At 31.8% G+C, this 18,303-nt stretch overlaps 1 protein-coding gene across 2 annotated transcripts in view; it reads left to right on the plus strand.

The window, feature by feature from the left end:
• LOC111033137 overlaps positions 1-18,303 on the plus strand; it is a 170,340-nt gene that overhangs the window by 50,751 nt on the left and 101,286 nt on the right. For both annotated transcript variants that reach the window (XM_022313735.1, XM_022313736.1), the window contains exon 2: positions 2,428-2,463. The gene's annotated coding sequence lies outside the window, so the exon portion shown is untranslated. The remainder of the gene's footprint in view (positions 1-2,427; positions 2,464-18,303) is intronic.

Below are 18,303 nucleotides of genomic sequence, written 5' to 3' on the forward strand. Positions count from 1 at the left end.
AAGTTTTCCGGTACGAATGAAAAATAATATGTAGATGGCCAAAAGTGTACAAACCGTCACACGAGTATAAATTATTCAATTCAATGAAAATATAAGCTCCAATTTTTTTAATTAGCTATCATTCTATTGAAAAAATGTTAGTCAGCTAAAAGATTAACTATGATTTTTTTTAAATGTACTTTTTTAAACGGTTTTATTACTTATAATATTGTAAATACGAAAGAAATAAATTCAAAATAAATGTTTTTTAAAAATTGTAGTTATTGGCGACTGGTAAGTGGTTCTCGTTTTTTTTCTCGTTAATCTATTTTTCCTGTACAATTATCAAATTTCGACCTACAATTAAAAATAAACTATTCATTTAGCTTTTCGGTTAATCATTTTAACATAATATAAATGAATGTTTTTAGTTTTTAATTCTGTGTTTGAGTATTACGGTGGTTGAATAATTGAAATTGATTGATGTTAAATAAAAATGTATTTAATTAATATTTTTAAAAAGTTAATCAGTAATGCCGGGTTTCATAAAAGAAAAAATGATTACCTAATATTTTAATGACTTACTAAAATGCAATGAAGTATTTAAAAATGATTCCTAAATCAACCAGGTAGAACAATTATAGTAGGTACATCAACACTGCAATGAAATGTAATTTAGTAAAATATAATAAAGGTTCTATACTTTTTACTAATGAATAATAATAATGATAGTTTAATGTACCTATATAAATCTTTTGAAGTTAATTATTTAAACATTAATTTTTAACCGTTTTTAATAATTATTACGACACATGGATACAGGTGTATATTCTAGTTAGTAACAAAAGTTAACCAAGACTTAACGATGAATAATTATTAGCTGACATATCAGATTATATAACATTAATTTAAACAAATCTTATTATTCTCGAGACTACACAAAATAGACACAAAAATAACATCTAAATGGCTGATACACATTTGTTGTTAAAAAGCATTTAAAGTACAAAACAGTCTCTTGAGAACTGCAATAGTTATCGTTTAGGTAAAAGCTTCTATAATATACCAGTGGAAAAAGTTCATCGCCTTGACAAAACAAATGTTATTTGAAAACCTAGTTTTAGTTCGTCGGAAATGTATTGTATTTCAATATATTCTTCGTCGTTTCTTACTGTTTTCAATAATAATCGCCCGAGAAAAGAAGATCGTTTTTTTTCTTTTTTACCATATTTTTCACTGTTATCAAATTCAAATGAGGTTCTCTTAAATATATATATATATATCAACATTTTTGACTCGTATATAGAATGTAAAATTCTCTATGTATATTAGATCGAATTCAAATCGGCCAGACCTCATATTCGAAAACTTCTAGCCAGCAGTCGCAAATGAGGAAACCATTTTTCTAGTTGGCAATGGGACATTAAATTTACCATGTCATAATATTATTATTATTATTATTTATCTATCAAAATACGGTTAGAGAAGTAGTAAACACATGAAGAATTTAAATATTGGCAATGTAATAAGTATATAGCTTTGAACAAAAACGGTTTTAGTCATCTATCCTAAATGCGTATTCCGTATTATTATATTATTTTATTACTATTTAATCTTTTGATTCTCTATAATATGGTACTTAGCTTTTCGCCGTCTTAAGATTGGAGTGTTTTTGACGCACATATATAATTGAATAACATGAGGGCGTGACGCATATACAGAGTGATTCACCAAGTATGTTCACTGCCATTTATTCGATTAGTAATGAGTTTATTCAAATAAACTCGAATTTTTTGAATTTTTAAGTACACTCAAGGATATGTAGATGCTTATAACATATAAATTGAAATAATTCCTACTAGTATTTTATTAAACATTAATACTAAGGATAATATTTCATTATAATAAGCTTAGATGATTATTTGAAAATTATATAGTAATTTATATTATATATTCAGTTATATTAAAATTTTGCAATTTGTAAGAATTGTTCGAGTAAGTATATATTATGCATCTTGTTAAGTACTAGACTGAAATAAATCACTTATTTTTTAAAATTCCATTTAAATCTATTATTATTTAATATTATACTCAATACATATTGTTAAATAACTCAGATGTCACTCTTTTAAATTTCGGTTTCGATATGCTTCAACATGCTAAACATTTATTATTTAGTTGACAACTCGCAGTCACCTTAAGATTAGAATTTTATCAAATACACTTATAAAAGAATGCTGAGCATACCATTGGCGAATGAAGCTAACCTGTATACCTATAGTATATTGGTATATTATATACCTACATATGTCATATTATATCATATTAACAATAATACATGTATAAAAATTTTAAATTTAAATTCACATGAAAAGATTCTGTTTTATCTTTCGATGGCAAACGTTTTGACATTAAAAACTAATAATTATGTTTTTATTTTATTTTTAGATCTGTTTCAAGAACTGTGGATGAAACATTTGTGAAGTAAGTTTATGCAATACAAGAATAAATTAGTAATTAAGCAATTACGCATGGAAAAAATATTTTATAATATCGATTAAAATTAAAAATATCGTTTAACTACGAGATAGTTGAAATAGGCAATAGGCGTGATCGGATTTCATAATATGATATTAAAAATGGCATACTATATAACAAAAATGGAAATATTCATTATGCAATATGAGTATAATATTGTTTAAGTATGCGTGTAACGTATAGGTTTATTTTTATCGAGCCTTTGAAAATAAGTAGGTGTATTTACGTATTACAACGGAGATTTTTCCACAGCTTTTTTTCTGTTTACGTTATATTTCGCTGATGTATTAAAATATAATATAAATACCACATACAAAGTCTCGCATATGACATAAAAATTATAATATTATTTGCATTTGATTTGAATCAAAACATATCCACTGGGTCAGTTAAATTTATTTTAAAATCATGCCTACTCTCGCATATTAACAATAATAAGATGCACAGGGCATCGAAATACTGTATTAGTGTAATGTCTACTATTTTTTAAATACCTACCAAATTTGACGAGATCGTGGATTATTAACCTAACCTAACCTAACCTAACACCGTTTCTGCATCGAGGGCAAAGCATATAATGTATAGGTACTGACGAGTGTCTCGTTTTATCTCACAAATTATACCGGGCAATACCTGAACAATTATGATATTCGCATGCCCTGAGACTTTTTCCGGATGTGTTACCGAAAGCTGTGCGTACCCGTTTACTCTACTGGTACCTATTCACTTATACAACTTTGAATTGACTCGCACTCGCAGATCTGCCGCATACGCGTATTCGTTTCAAATTCGCAATAAAACTTTGATTTTTAGCAATTTGTATATTTTTTTCCGCGATTTTTATAGCTCGTGCACAGATGGTACACCGGACGAAAATGAAAACCCACCAGTATATACGAACAACGCACCGGGTGACGGTGGGTATGGATTTTTGGTTCGGCGGTTATAATATGGTGGCATAGGTGGCGGCGATGACGCCGACCCAGATTGCGCTTTGCCAAAGGATATTTTATTGCCCTCGTCCCCGGATCTGGCAAGGCGACAGATTCACAAATCATTTTTTTCCCCTTTTCGTTCCGGATCGCTGTAGCGGGATTAGATAAAAATAATATAATAAGTTATTTATCAATATTGCGTTTGGCATTTATTTATATAATATTATATTATACCTACCTACCTACCTATAGCTGCATAACTGTAATTGAATACGTGTAATTATTAGTTGATTCTAGCCACTGGTTTTATCCGTCGTAAATCATTCTTCGGTCACCACACACGATATAATATAATATCGTTGTGTGCAACGAAACAATGACTTTGTACGGCAATGTTCGGATAAAAATGTTTCCAATATGTTCTTCTCTCGGTATAGGTAGGTATTATTGGGAATATTTCAATTTACAATGCTATTGGGCAAATGTCTGGAAGAAAACAGACCTAGAGTTAACTTTATTATTGTATATTGTTTAATGATCATAAAACCCTGAAGTAAACGATGATAAGGAATTAAACGAACATAAAAACTGAACAGTACCATGGGATTACTTTGTGATAAGATTTAGGCACAGAAAAATTATTAGTAAATCTGATTCGACAAAGTCAGTCGTTGGAAGATAGTATTCAGTCATCTAAAGTTTAAACGAAAAACAGTCGAAACGTATTTACTTTTTATGACTAAAATATATCAGAGTATTTTAATATAAAAATTAAGTGTACATAAATAATTTAACGACTAAAATATATCAGCGTATCTTAATATAAAATTAAGTGTACATAAATAATTTACAATCAAACATTTCCAAGTGATGTTTTTATTGAGTTACCGATAATACAGTGCAAGAACGTATAATAAACAAAAATCATAGCTTTAAATGTACCTAACCGTTAAGTTAGTACATAGTACATACATATAAATAATACATCGTTTTTCGAACCTTTAACTTTTATTATGTTTACAATAATAACAACTATCTCAAAATAAAACAATCTAAACTTTATTTAAAAAGTAGCATCGTCTTTGTGCATAAAGATAAACATACTGTTTTGGACTCAATATTATTCTACATATTATTATATAATATTATAAAATCAATATTTTTTGAATACTAAATAGAAAAAACTATAATAGTTAGTTTCGACTTTTAAATGGAGTTTTAAATAGTAAATAGGTTCTCATAGAAAAATCACAAATTTAATTTCTAAACTTTAAATGACATTTTTGTTTTGAACCTGTAATGATGATTATTTTGAGAATTGAAACAAAATGATTTTCAAATAAAATCTATTCTAAAGTTGTGTTAAAGTAAACTTTTTTGCTATTCGACATTCATGACAGCATGCAGTCTAAAAACTATTTTATGTCGACATTCGTTTAAAAACTTATTCTATTTGTATTGGTCTTATTGAATTGTTATTATTTAATAGAAATAATAATTATGTAACCAATATATATGCAAAAGCTAAGTTTAGAAATATTATATTCACAATAGTAACTGTAGTCAGATGAAATGGTATGTCCAATTGATTTCCATATAATTATAAAGATTAGGTAGGTAATTTAAAGTTAAAAGTTTGACGTTTAATCATACCTACGTGTTGTGCAAACAACTATTTATTCGGATACCGTAACAAACAAATAAGTATACATATATTATTCTGTACCTACTACGCTGCTACTTGGGTAGGTATCTGGTCGGACCGGGATCGGCATTAAGTGTCCGGAACGGAATAGAAATGGGGCCTATTTGATGAAATAAGTCCTGGCAGGCACTCCAACGCGGGAAACTTGAGCGTGGTCTCCCAAACATATATTCTCCAACTGAATTATACCCGAGGGTTTTCTCTTCCATCAGACTCTTATTTTTTTTTTTTTCCAATTCTTTATACAACAAAAAACGGTTCGTTTAGACAATATAATATATACGCATGACCTGTGTACTAAACTCGTGCTTTCATTTATTTAGGTGAAATGTTCAACTGACGTAATACCTACGAAAAATAAAATATTAACATTACAATAATAGTATAGAACCAGTAACGTACACGTAACATACAAAATATATGACCAACCAATTGACTTATATATATTTTTACATATTTATTTTTCATTAAATTAAAATATTTTTATTAATTACTAGTATTCTATATTATAACGGCGACTAATTAAAATCTAATTCCATCCAATTATAGCTATCGACCATGATAATAATATTATTAAACTGTATAACATAATATTATGTTATTTGTGTGAGTGCAATATAATTACACTGATCGCAGTATGGCAATATCCATACAACAATAAATTATGGAAACCTAATGATCTTAAAGTTTTCAGTGAACATAATACAAGACAAAAGGCGGATGAATAGTGAAAGTGAATAAAATAATTGCGTTATAAATTTCTATGGATGAACTACGTTTGATTGTGCTAATTTCGTTCGGTAAACGATAATAGAAAATATAATAATACAGTCTTCTCGCGTTGAGCGCATACGATATTGTTAATGAGCCTTAGCCATTTTATGTATGTATAGGCATACTTCCTGATTAAGTCTGAATAATTAAATACGCTCTTATTTCAAGGGAGCCGTCGGGGAAATAACTCTAAACTCTAAACTCTCCTTATATATTTAATCTTAGGTTAACAACTAACAAGTTTATTACGAATTTAATAGCTTTATATTAGCCGACATAAACTCAATTGATTCGTTAAAAAATATCCTCGTTCTATCTCTAGGTGTTATTATTACAAAATTGGTATTTTTAGAATATAAATAAGAACACCGTGATAGAAACGAAAAAACAACATGCGTTGTGAACGAATTCATTTCCAGAGATCGTCTTGCCCGATCATAATCTGGTGTTTCTCTGTTTTCTCTGGTCTACACACGTTCTGTAAACGATGGCCATTAACGTCTTTCGAAAATATAGAACGGTCGTTGGGTGGAAGAGAAGGGTGATTGTATGTGTAAGTGCAATTGTGTGTCGAAAGTAATCGTGTATGGAAGTATAAAGCTGTATCCGCCGGAGAGAAGATTGCAAAGGATTGGGTGGGGGAAAACTAGTGGAGAAATGGTGGAGTGTGGCGCAAAACGACACACAGAGAGCTTGTGGAATCGATAAAGTCATAAAATAAGTTCAACACCACGGATGGCTGGGAGAGAGTAAGGGAAAAGAGGTAGTGAACTTCGAGGAGACGAGAGGCAGGACGGAGTTGTCCGGGAAGGGGGATAGTACCCTCGGGGGTGGTGGGGCCAGGGATAAAATCTGACCGTTACGTTCTTATCGATGGTAGAAGTGAGCGTCGGGTGGTGGTTAGTGAGGGAGGAGGTGAGATGAGAGAGATGGTGCATGAAACAAATTCGTGCGAAATCCGGCTTTTGCTACTTATTCTACTGCGCTCTTCTTCTTTCTTTCTCACTCGTATTTTCTCACTTTGTTGAATCAGTATAATGTATATATGTGAGTGTATGTGTGTGTGTGTGTGTGTGTGTGTGTAGAGAGTATGTTTTTTTGTATGTGGTAGGTCTTGCGCGCCACTGTGTCCCGATGAATTATTTGCCCCGAGAGAGTTTTCATAATAATAACAAAAACACAAAAGATCTTCTTATTCCGTGCACAGACATTGGTGTACGAATATCCTCATATCTTTAGTTTCAAGAATGAAAACGTTGATTAAAACCCATAACTTTACAGATATAGGTGACACGAAATCAAGAAATAAGAATATTGCAAACACTGTAATAATACTTTTAAAGTTAAAGACGAATCAAGTACGAACGTTGTGGTTTATTTCTCTAGATGTGAGCAGAGATATCGGATAATAATATAATAATTTAAATAAGAATGTAGAGACACGGAGGTATACCTTGAGTATATTATGTATTTACTTATAAGAAAAAAATACTAAACAAGGCATGATGCAGCTACGTCGTAAGTGTGCTCTCTTTTGCTCAATCAAATTACCTGGGAAAATATATTTAAAAAAAAACAATAATTGAAAAAAAATATATTTTCATGGTGTTGTTATTATATTAAATAAATCGGAGACGAATTATAAATCGATTTTAATTACGTAAAATAATGGATGTTGGGATACATTCGGATATAACTGATTTAGGTCTGAAAGCAAAAGTCAGAAAATATAAATTAAAAAACTATTATCACAATAATTATTTAGCTTTTGGATCGTGGCCATGACAAACAAACCGAATCCCTAGAATAATTTGCTGTTTACATAACCAAAATGTATCTTCTCAAAAGAATGTGTTTTTAACTATTGCAAGCCGTTATAAGGATTAAGTTTACAAATTTTTCTACCAGTTCATTTAAAGGTAGAAAACGTTGAATAATAGGGAATACTGATTTTGCAAATTTATTTCTTAAAATGAACGAAAAAAGCATAGACAGCACCAGTCTAATAATGATATACATATTTGATACCCAATTAATAATATATAACCAGTAAATTTAATACTTATTTTGATTTCAAATATTTCCTAAATTATAAACTAAATCCATTCATTTTAAATGAGTATAAAAGATAATTAAATATTAACGAGCTTTATTCACTAAAAGCACAAATGAATGCTTTTTCTTCAAATATTATTTGGAAACAAATAAAAATTAGTCTAATAACTTAAATTATTTCTTTTCATTATAAAATATAGTTCTACCTAAATTATGAATTATTTAAAACAATTCAAAAATTTTTTACATTTTATTTCATTTTGTTTGTGTGTTTTTTTCCTAATTAATAGGCACTGATATTCGTGTTAAGCGAAATAATTGTCTCAATATTCTATGGTTGAATTAAAACCTACCCATTTTAATTTTCCAATATTGAAACTCAGTATTATTATTATTATTTAATCTCCCATTAAATTTAAATTGCCGTTTTAATCGTAGCAATATTGTGAAATGTAAATTAAAATTGTATATCGCGTCGTTAAATATGATTTTATTCAAGTGTAAAATATTCTAAATTAACATATAATAATTATTATTAAACCTTATCTTGGTATTTTATACTGATAAATATTCAATATTGACCTGCCTATTAAACGCGTACCAATTACGCAAAATATCTGCAAACTATTTATAGCTCTACTTTAATAAGATATGAGAGTTTCACATAACAAGAATGAAACATTTGTTTTGAAATAGTACACGATATGATGACAAAGCACATTTGAATACAATTGTGAATGTTATTATTTACGCGATTTCGAGTTTTATTAAACTCCATGCACATGAGCTATAAATGCTATGGACATATTTAATTTTATATTCGATAGATTCTCGATCAAAAATACAAACCAGCTTGAATCCCACATATTATATTGCTTTTATGGCAAATACGTAGAAAGAAAAAAATATATAATAATTTGAAAGCCAAATAGAGATCAATATGTGCGTATAATAATAATATATTCCATTCTGTTATTCAATATTTATGTTATTTTCAATATTTTGGTGGACCAAGTATTGCGTTTACAATCAGGCAAGATTCGAAGGGGATAATATTTTCCATTAGATATCAAAACTAGAATAATTGCGAAAATTACATTTTTTTTCTTACTGTGATTTTTCTGATGATGAAAAAAGAAAATCAAACGTATATACATTCAAAAAAAATAAAAATAATAATACGAATATTTTTGTTTCATTGTGCCTATAGAAATCCCTGCGTATTGAACATTCAAAGTTATCCGCTACTGCTTTATAAGTTATTAGAAAACCAAACGAAGCAAAACCGCACACATATTATGATAATATTTAATACTCAGCAATGATGTAATGCTTGAATATTATTATTATAGTCAGTTGAGTATAGGTTTTACAATGGCGTATTTGTTATGGCGTTTTGGAGTGGAAAATGTGCTCCAATATTCAATCTAGTTTTTACTTTGGATGGTCAAAAACTGTAAATCCCTAAAAAAAAATAGCGGAAGAACGGTAATATAAATGCAACAATAATCTTTTTGATAAAACTAATTCAGTATTTTATTTTTTAGTTCAGATGTAGACGAAATTTGTATGATATCGGATATTTGCAAAAGTACCTGCGATTCATTGTGCTTATTTAAAATATAATGTTATGTGTAAAACCATTAAAAATCTTCACCGATAAACATATCAAACATCCAAAGAGCCTCTTGACCCGATTTTACTATGACAATAATATAATATCGTGCTCTCAGTCCCTGGAGATTATTTAATAGTAATATATATGAGTGTATTGTGATCGTAAACAATCATTGCGAAAAAAGTTTTAAAACACGAGGTTTTCAAAAAATATGTCGATTGAGTTTTCTCTCGTTGCATTTACTATGTTCAAATGGATTCTTTTTCCATGTGATGTTAAGACTCCTCCAGCACATAATAATGTGATTATAATAATAACGAATCATGTACCTATACCTTCGAATAAGACATTCATTTTTTTCTTCTATCATCGTCGAAAGCGCGGGTTTATATGCTCACAATAACTCGAGTCGAAATAACTGAAGTGCTTAAGTCGACTTAGTGAGGAGCCTCGGGGACGTAGCGCATAATAATTCCAGAACAGCTGGAATAAATGTCTTTTGTACCAGAGTAAATGATTGGTTGAAAACCCTGGTTCGTTTTTGTCTGTCATTATTATTCGTTTTACTTAGATAACGTATAACGAGTAACACGGCGTAATAAATAGGCAAAACAGGTACATATTAGAACAACGTTCTGGTTAGAATGTTGGTTTTCGTCGTCATACACAATTTTATTATTTTAATAAAGCAAGTGTATGATACTTGCAAGGAGTCTAATTAATTCTTAAAATCTCGATTTGTGATCATAGTAATTGACACTAATTGTAACCTGGTTATGGATTCTTTTTTTTTTTAGGTAAGGTAGGCTCGTTGTTGAAATGGTATAAATGCATGCTACTGTATGTTTTATTTTATCAAAGAAGTTGTTAAAAGTAAACTAAGATTTATATATATATGGTTTAATTGGAAGTAGCTTGACGTCAGCGTGAATATGAAATGATTCGTTCCATACTAACCAGAAAATATTTCAAATAATTTTTAATATTATTTGATTGGAATATTTGAACTTTATTCATAATTCAGTTTTTTAGCTCATTCACCCTAAACGGGAGCTGAATAATACCTAGCAATCGGGACGAGCAATTTGCTTGAGTTCTTTGAGAAGGTTGTCGATTTATTAAGAGATATATAATTTTAAGTGGCTGATAATTTGGCCGCTATTTTGATGAAATATCAAGTTCTAAGTACATTTTTTTATCCCGAATAATCAAAATATATTTTATAGGTATACTTATGACCAAATTATGGATTCTTATACATCGTCATGTTCTTAGTCTCATAGCATTTAATTGTATGAGCCGTATACAATATTATATAGTACATTTTTTATGCAAACAATTTATAAAATTAGTGTTATATACAATTATGTACTTCTAACAACATAATATCCGCGGTAATATGAGTTGAACAATTTCATCATTTCATGGCCACGGTGCATCGTTAGGAATATTTAAGCACATCTCGACCTTTTCCATGTTATGCTCAATTTGAGTGTTGTTTGATAATCCTCGTTTTCCGGAAAAACACGCCAATACAGCAGTATGGGGGCAGAGAGGCAAGATCGTTTAGCGGAATCGGCTTAAGTATTTACCATCGCTTTTGTACGATTTCGGTGTGTATGCATCACTCGGTGCGTCCTGACCAGAATTTGATTTGTTTTCGACGTCACGGTTCCAACAATCAATCGGAACGCCGTTCTTATACAGTATTGCAAATCGTTATACTCCGACAAAACTGCTGCAAATCAAAAACACGCGATGACTATCTTATTTCTGTGGTTGAATTCGTTGTTGTTTACATTGGTATTCCCTTAGTACATTACTGATGATGGTAATGCTCGATTCGACTAAATGCACTGTTACTGGGTGATGTTCTCCACACACACACACACACACACACACACACACACATATTAATGAAAAGAATAACTTTGAAACCTGAGAGATTAGAAAATAAAAACCTCAGATTGAATTGAATTTCGCGGGAATATACGGACGGTGAAAAAAAGTTTCACTGCTTAACCGGATAAATTGGCTCACATTTAGGACACGACAACTTTAAGGATTTCGTTTGTATCTTCACTTGCTCTGTGCACTCGTTGCAGTGCGACGGACAAACACTATTAAGGAGCAAAAAACTTAACAACGTCTGCCGTGCGCGTGCGTCACTCACCACGTGAAATATTTGCGAGCTCAAAACCCATAATGCGTATTATGTGCAGATGTATTATTATTATGTTCTGTTGCTGGTAATCGAAAAACGACGAAAAACTTTATCAAAACCAAATGGTCCGAATAATGTTTTTAATTCTCGGAGGATATCGCCCGGTGGGCTAGTTGCAGCGTTTTCCACTCAGTAGTTATTTTCATTAAAAAACCATCGTCGCCATCATCGGTGGTGGAATCAAACGTCAATGACGATCTCGTCACTTTATAGTATGCCACATGCAGTTCCCCGAAGTGAAAGGTTATGCGATACATTAAATGCAGCAGAATTTGTTTGGTACACCATTGCGGTGGTTATAATACGTCTATATTATACAGCCAAAATATTAAGTCCCAGCTGAATTGAACGTGTTTATCTGTATAAACATTTCGATTGTAATAGATCCCATACAGACGTTCTTGCCTACCTGTTATACAACAGGTTTCAGAGATTACACCATTCCATTACACTTTTATTTTTGTTAATTTTAATCTGTTCGAACCTTTATCACAGTGTTTACTTAAAAGGTATTGTGTTACTGTTTTTTTGGTAGTAATTCAAACGTAATTAAACATTTTGGCTTAAAAATGAGTGTAAAACTAAAACATATGATTGTTGTTTATCAATTTTTAAATGGCAATTATTTTTAACTTAATTCCCATTAATTTATTTTTTAATTTTATCGTACTTTTTTCAAAATATATATTAATGAAGTAAGCTTATACCTATATATAATCGAATTATTTTATGTTACAGTTTTAATGTAATTACCTATATTATAATATTATACATTATACATAATATGTTCATATATATTGTATGTATCGTGTTTTTAAACAATTTTTTGTTGTTGCATGTATCGTAGTGTACAAACTATTGGCTGATGCGACCAAACTACGCGGTCCCTTTGATGTCAATACAATTACGATTATTGTCGGTTTAAAAGGGTCTACCTATATGTACAACGTTCCCCGACACGTGTTCGACTTAATTTTAACTCGACACAAATCGTGTGTGTCATACCGTAACAAGCGGAGGGGACGGATGTTTTCTGAAAAAAAACAACCGTCAGCTGTTTGGTTTTAAATGATGTTCGCACAATATGTATGACGATGACGTGGAAACAAAAACCCAAGTGCTCTTTGAAACCGAAACTAACGATTTGACATTTCGAATACTTTACGAAACACAGTAGTCATATATTATTATATCATTGCCGTCGGAAAAGGTCAGATTTTCCACTTTCGTATAATTTATTTGATTTAGACAGTCCGCAGTTCCGAAACAAGTCTCCAAACGACCAGAGGGTGGTAGGGGGTTATTATTGTTATTGGTCATTGTTTAAACCCGTCGACGAGAGCGAACGCCCTACGGTGACGTCGGAATGCGCGTCGAATGAAAGGGTGAAAAATAGCGTCAGAATTTTGAATTATTCAAACTCATTAGGGGCTCGCCCGAAGCCGTCAGAGGCGAACAGAGAGAATTTGTTTAACACGCACGGTGCATAAAGTCATTGAAAGTGTGATTGTCGCACTCGTTGTTGCAGTGTCTCGAAAAAGGTCTAAAAACCATCACTCGTGTCATTATACAATTACTCAAGTTAAATAGATATTTCATTGTGCCGAGTTTATTTGTGCCTTAGTCGAATCTATTTTCAACAGCTATTAGTAAGCAATCGTTCGTTTCCGAAAGTGATTTCAAAATATTTTTTTAATTAATTGAACTCAACGGTAGGTATATATTATGATATAATATGGCCCCCTTTATTTCCTTGTTTAGATGTATTTTTAGGGACTTTATTATATGGTATTTCATAGCTCTCATATAATTTTCCATTTTGAGTATACGTTGGTAAAAAAAAGATCTATACGAAATAGAACTGAAAGTTTTAGCTAAAGAAAAAACTTTTTCAACGATTCGAGCATAATAAACATTTTTTCGGAGAAAACATAAAAAACGACCTTGTTGTTAATATTTCTCAATAAAATGTATGGGAAAAGTCGAGATTCGTGATGGGTACAAAAAAAAAGACTGTCATCATAAAAACTATCTAAAGCTAAATTTAAAAGTAAAAACAATAAATAGTTTTTTTTCGAGGACACCATATCTATATACGCTATACATATTATAGTTCACTATATTCTCGTATTTATCATATTTTTGGGTTATTTTTTTGAATGAACGCCTTTGTTGCCTTGAATATTTCATGTTTATGCGGTTTGTCTGAGAGTGCTAAATCATTTCTCAAAATGTTACATGTAACAACACCACAGACCATTATAAATCAAAACATTATAATATAATAATAATATGTTCGCAATATAATTATTACGAAGAGGCTAAATGCGTTTCGCTGTTTCTACAGTCTTAACGTACTAATTTTACATTCAGAATTTTTAATACTGTTTTATAGTTTTTAAGCTATTATTTAAAAGCTATATTTTTCATGTAATTTATTTTAATGTGCGTAACAATAGTAAAGTCGTATAGGTACAATAATTGAATAATGTAATAATTAAAAAATACTAAGCATTATGATGTGCTTAAAAGTTAATTAAAATTTTTAAAACGGACTGATAATATTATGGATTAATTAACTACGGTAAAATATGTAGGTATTATGGTTGTTGTGAGAAACGGGAACCACTGAATGCGTGCAATTTGCATGTAGGTATAATCCAGCGCGAGTATTTTCACCATAAGTATTTTGAGTATTTATTCCTCTGGCATTTTTTACTAGATTCATTCACTTACCATCATTCTACATAGAATAGAGTTTATCAAAATATTACAGATTTAAATAGTAAATCAGATAATCACTATGACATAATATAGCTATAGTTTATAATACTCACGAGTGCTCGGCAGTATGCTATAATATTAATTATAATTCGTTATAGATGAAAACAAATATATATCTAATTTAAGCGTACTCGGATTAGAAAATAAATTAAAAAGTTCGACGTCATAATATATGCCGTATAGTTGTAGGCTGCATACCTATATTTCGTCTTTCATATGCGGGCTAATATTAGTATATTCAATTTCGGATTGCGCTTGTAAATTTAACCACCATAATGGTTTTTTTAGTTCCAATTGCGACTTGGATCAGCATTTGGCCGTTATCCAGATCTCCGAAATGTTACGACTTTTACGTGTCTCGCTAACAAGAGACGTGTTCTCTGATGGCGGGTGCGGTATATATACAAAGGTATAGGTACGTATAGCGAGTGTATATCTTACATTTAATCCCTCCACCTGCAGGGGGAGGGATGACTTCTGTACGTACCCTGGTGAGGAAAGTTTGAACAACAAACTCGCAGCTTTGAAAAAACGTACTTCCGGCTAGAAACTCCGGCCAGAGCGATTAACAATTCAGTCACGAGGCCGTCTGTATAAGTACTTGAGCCACCGTTCGTTCATCTCTGAACTGCCGCTGCGCCGTTAATGCAACAATATGAAAGTCGGGTGGAGTAGGCGAGGTTTTTGAATAGGGCACGGGGATCAACGAAAACCTAGAAAACAGAGTATTATATTATAATATGTACGTGCAGAACAATACTATGGAAGCCAGAGGGGTATCGCAATTAAGTATAGGTATCAGTTTGATTTTTCATATTTCACGATGTTTTTTTTCAACATTAGTTCAAAATATTTCGCAGAGATACTAATAATAAAATACAAACCAAATGGGAAAATTATAAATCCATTTTTTTTTATTAAGATTTTAAATCGTCTAAAATTAATTTCAAGCATTTGAAAATTGCCAATTTGATGTAGAATTAAGTATAACCATACTTAAACTATATTGTGTTCTCATTTTTTACTATTCAATAAGACTTAAGTTTTAAACAATTTTTTCAATGTTTTTGAAGGCCATTTTTTTTTTTTTTTTACTCAGCCATTACTCTGCTTGCTTTTTTTCCATTTTTAACCATTTTTAACTACGGTTGGTTGGAACACGTTTGTATGTGTGGCAACGATGTGTAGCTAAAACCCGGATGGTCACCCATCCGAGTGCTAGCAACGAAGGCCGGTACGTACGCTCAGAGCTTTGCCTCACCAAGCCACATTGCTTTATTTTGTTTTATAGTTACTGCATACCTATGCCAACCACTTATAAAATTTGTGTAAACAATACATTGATATTTGGGATTCTTACCGTTATTTTTATCGACTAAAAGAAACATCTAGTTCTGGAGCCCATAGGTTTTATTAAGTTTCAAAAATCTAAACATAAATCACCATAAATTAAAAACATTTTAATTATATACACGACATTTAAAAAACGTACATTCGAAGTAAATCTCATATTATTTTAGTAAATCGAGTCGATTTAAAGTAATAAAATAATATTAATACCCACCACACGCGTATATCGCGTTTTACATCCGAGTTAAGAATCAGGTACGAGATATAAAATTAAAACGCAGACATAAAATCCCCCCCCCCCCCCCCGGGCCAACTTGCATCATTATAGATTATTATTAATCGTTCACCTCGACATCACCGGACATATCGCGTTATTACATAGGACGCGATCGGATCGCTGGAGCTTAGGCATAATACACCGAACACGCGTACGCCTCAGCAGCCGGTGCCAATTAAAAGCTCGTATCGTACGCAATAAACGTCGCGCTCGCGTGTGTGTCGTATAATATTTTCCGGCCCGAAATCGTATTTTAGGCTCGTGTCATATTATATATTATGTACTCGTACGGTACGCACACACACACGCGCGTGGCACCCACACACCCACATTCGTATGTATCGTGTGTGTGTCCGGCCGGGCGCGGAGACCCTTTTATTTTTCCCGCGCGCTTTTAATACCGCTAATTGAATACGGTTTACGGTTCAAGACTCGGGACCGACGACCGTGCACACACAAGTACACAACGACTGCGACGGCGACGGCGAGCAGTTTGGCGACCAACGTCCCGTGGAAAACGGTTAAATGTGACCTTTTTTTTTTTTTTATTTTGATATATTTTTTTTTTTTACCCGCATAATAATGTGCGTGTGTGCGCGCGCTCAGTTGTATAGGTATTATATTATTATAAAGTACCTATATACATACAACCTATACGCGCCATCATACTATGTGTGTATAATAATATATGGGATGTAGGTACTTATGTGTAATTAATAAACGACCGAAAAACAAAACGCGAACGCGCGGGGAGGGAGCGAAAGAAAAATATGAATAACGCGCGACGTGTATATGTGTTTCATAATATTAAAAAAAATATATATACATATAACGTCGCCATAATGGTATCCACCACTCTGCGGGGGTACGTGTATAATAGGTGTATATATTATGTGGTATACCTGCGGGCTCGTATATGTGTGTATTATTATGTTATAATAATATTGTTATATTTTTCGGATTGGAACGGACGCGACTCGGTGACAATAGGTTTGTTTTTTTGTTTGGTTTTAGATTTACGCGTTTCCCGCGGGTCGCGTCATTCTCGCTACTATTATTATTTTTTCACTTTATTATATTATTATAATATATTATAACGAAATGCGATTGTGATGTATGTACGCGTGGTGTTCGTTTGTCAAATTTCACGAATTTCGGGTATTACATAAAACTGGTACGAAAACGCGTCACGATATCATCGCGGCGGAATACACCGATATATTATCATATTGGAGTACACACGATATAATATAATATTATATTATTATTATTATTATTATTGTGTCCCATGCTCTCGGTGGGACACGTATTTATTATTTAAACTTGTTTATTTCGACTACCGAGCGCGCCTGAAGTATACGTTAATTTATGGGAAATGTTTAAGCGCCCGAGGTAGACGTATATTACGTATATATATCGTGCACTGTATACGTGTACGCGCATCGTACACTACGGTGTATTATTATTATTATTATTATTATTATTATTATTATTATTGTTATTATTGTTGTTGTTGTAATATCTCCTATAATTTATACCGACGATCGTAAGCGAGCGCATATTATTATTTTGGGGTAGGTAGGTACATGTTTCGACATTTCGTGGTCTGCTGTTGCTACACTGCGGGGACACGCGCTCGTTCTATCGATGGGGCACCGTGTTTTACAATCGAATTATTATTAAAATTTTATCAGGTATGATAAATTAGGTATTAGGTATTATAATAATATACACGCGGCGTTTCCGTACTCGGAAATTGGGGGGGGGGAGGGTCAGGCTCGGAGAACTTTGCCCGGCCATAAGTTTTGGGAATTGTTCAAAGCCCCACACCTCTGAGCGAGCAGAAATATACGACGATTATTCATCCTATTCTAAGTAAATATTTGCAGCAGTTATAATGATATGTATCTTTCAGATATGTGATAAATAAAATTTCGTATTTGAATTTAAATTTCTCTGTATTTGTACAGCGTCACTCTGTCATACGTTTTACAAGGGTAAAATGCAATAACCGTTTTAAGTCCTGAATAATCCAGAGTCCATGAAAGACTCTTTGAGACTTTT

This window comes from Myzus persicae, unplaced genomic scaffold, assembly GCF_001856785.1.
Source record: "Myzus persicae strain clone G006 unplaced genomic scaffold, MPER_G0061.0, whole genome shotgun sequence".
Taxonomy (NCBI): Eukaryota; Metazoa; Arthropoda; class Insecta; order Hemiptera; family Aphididae; genus Myzus; species Myzus persicae.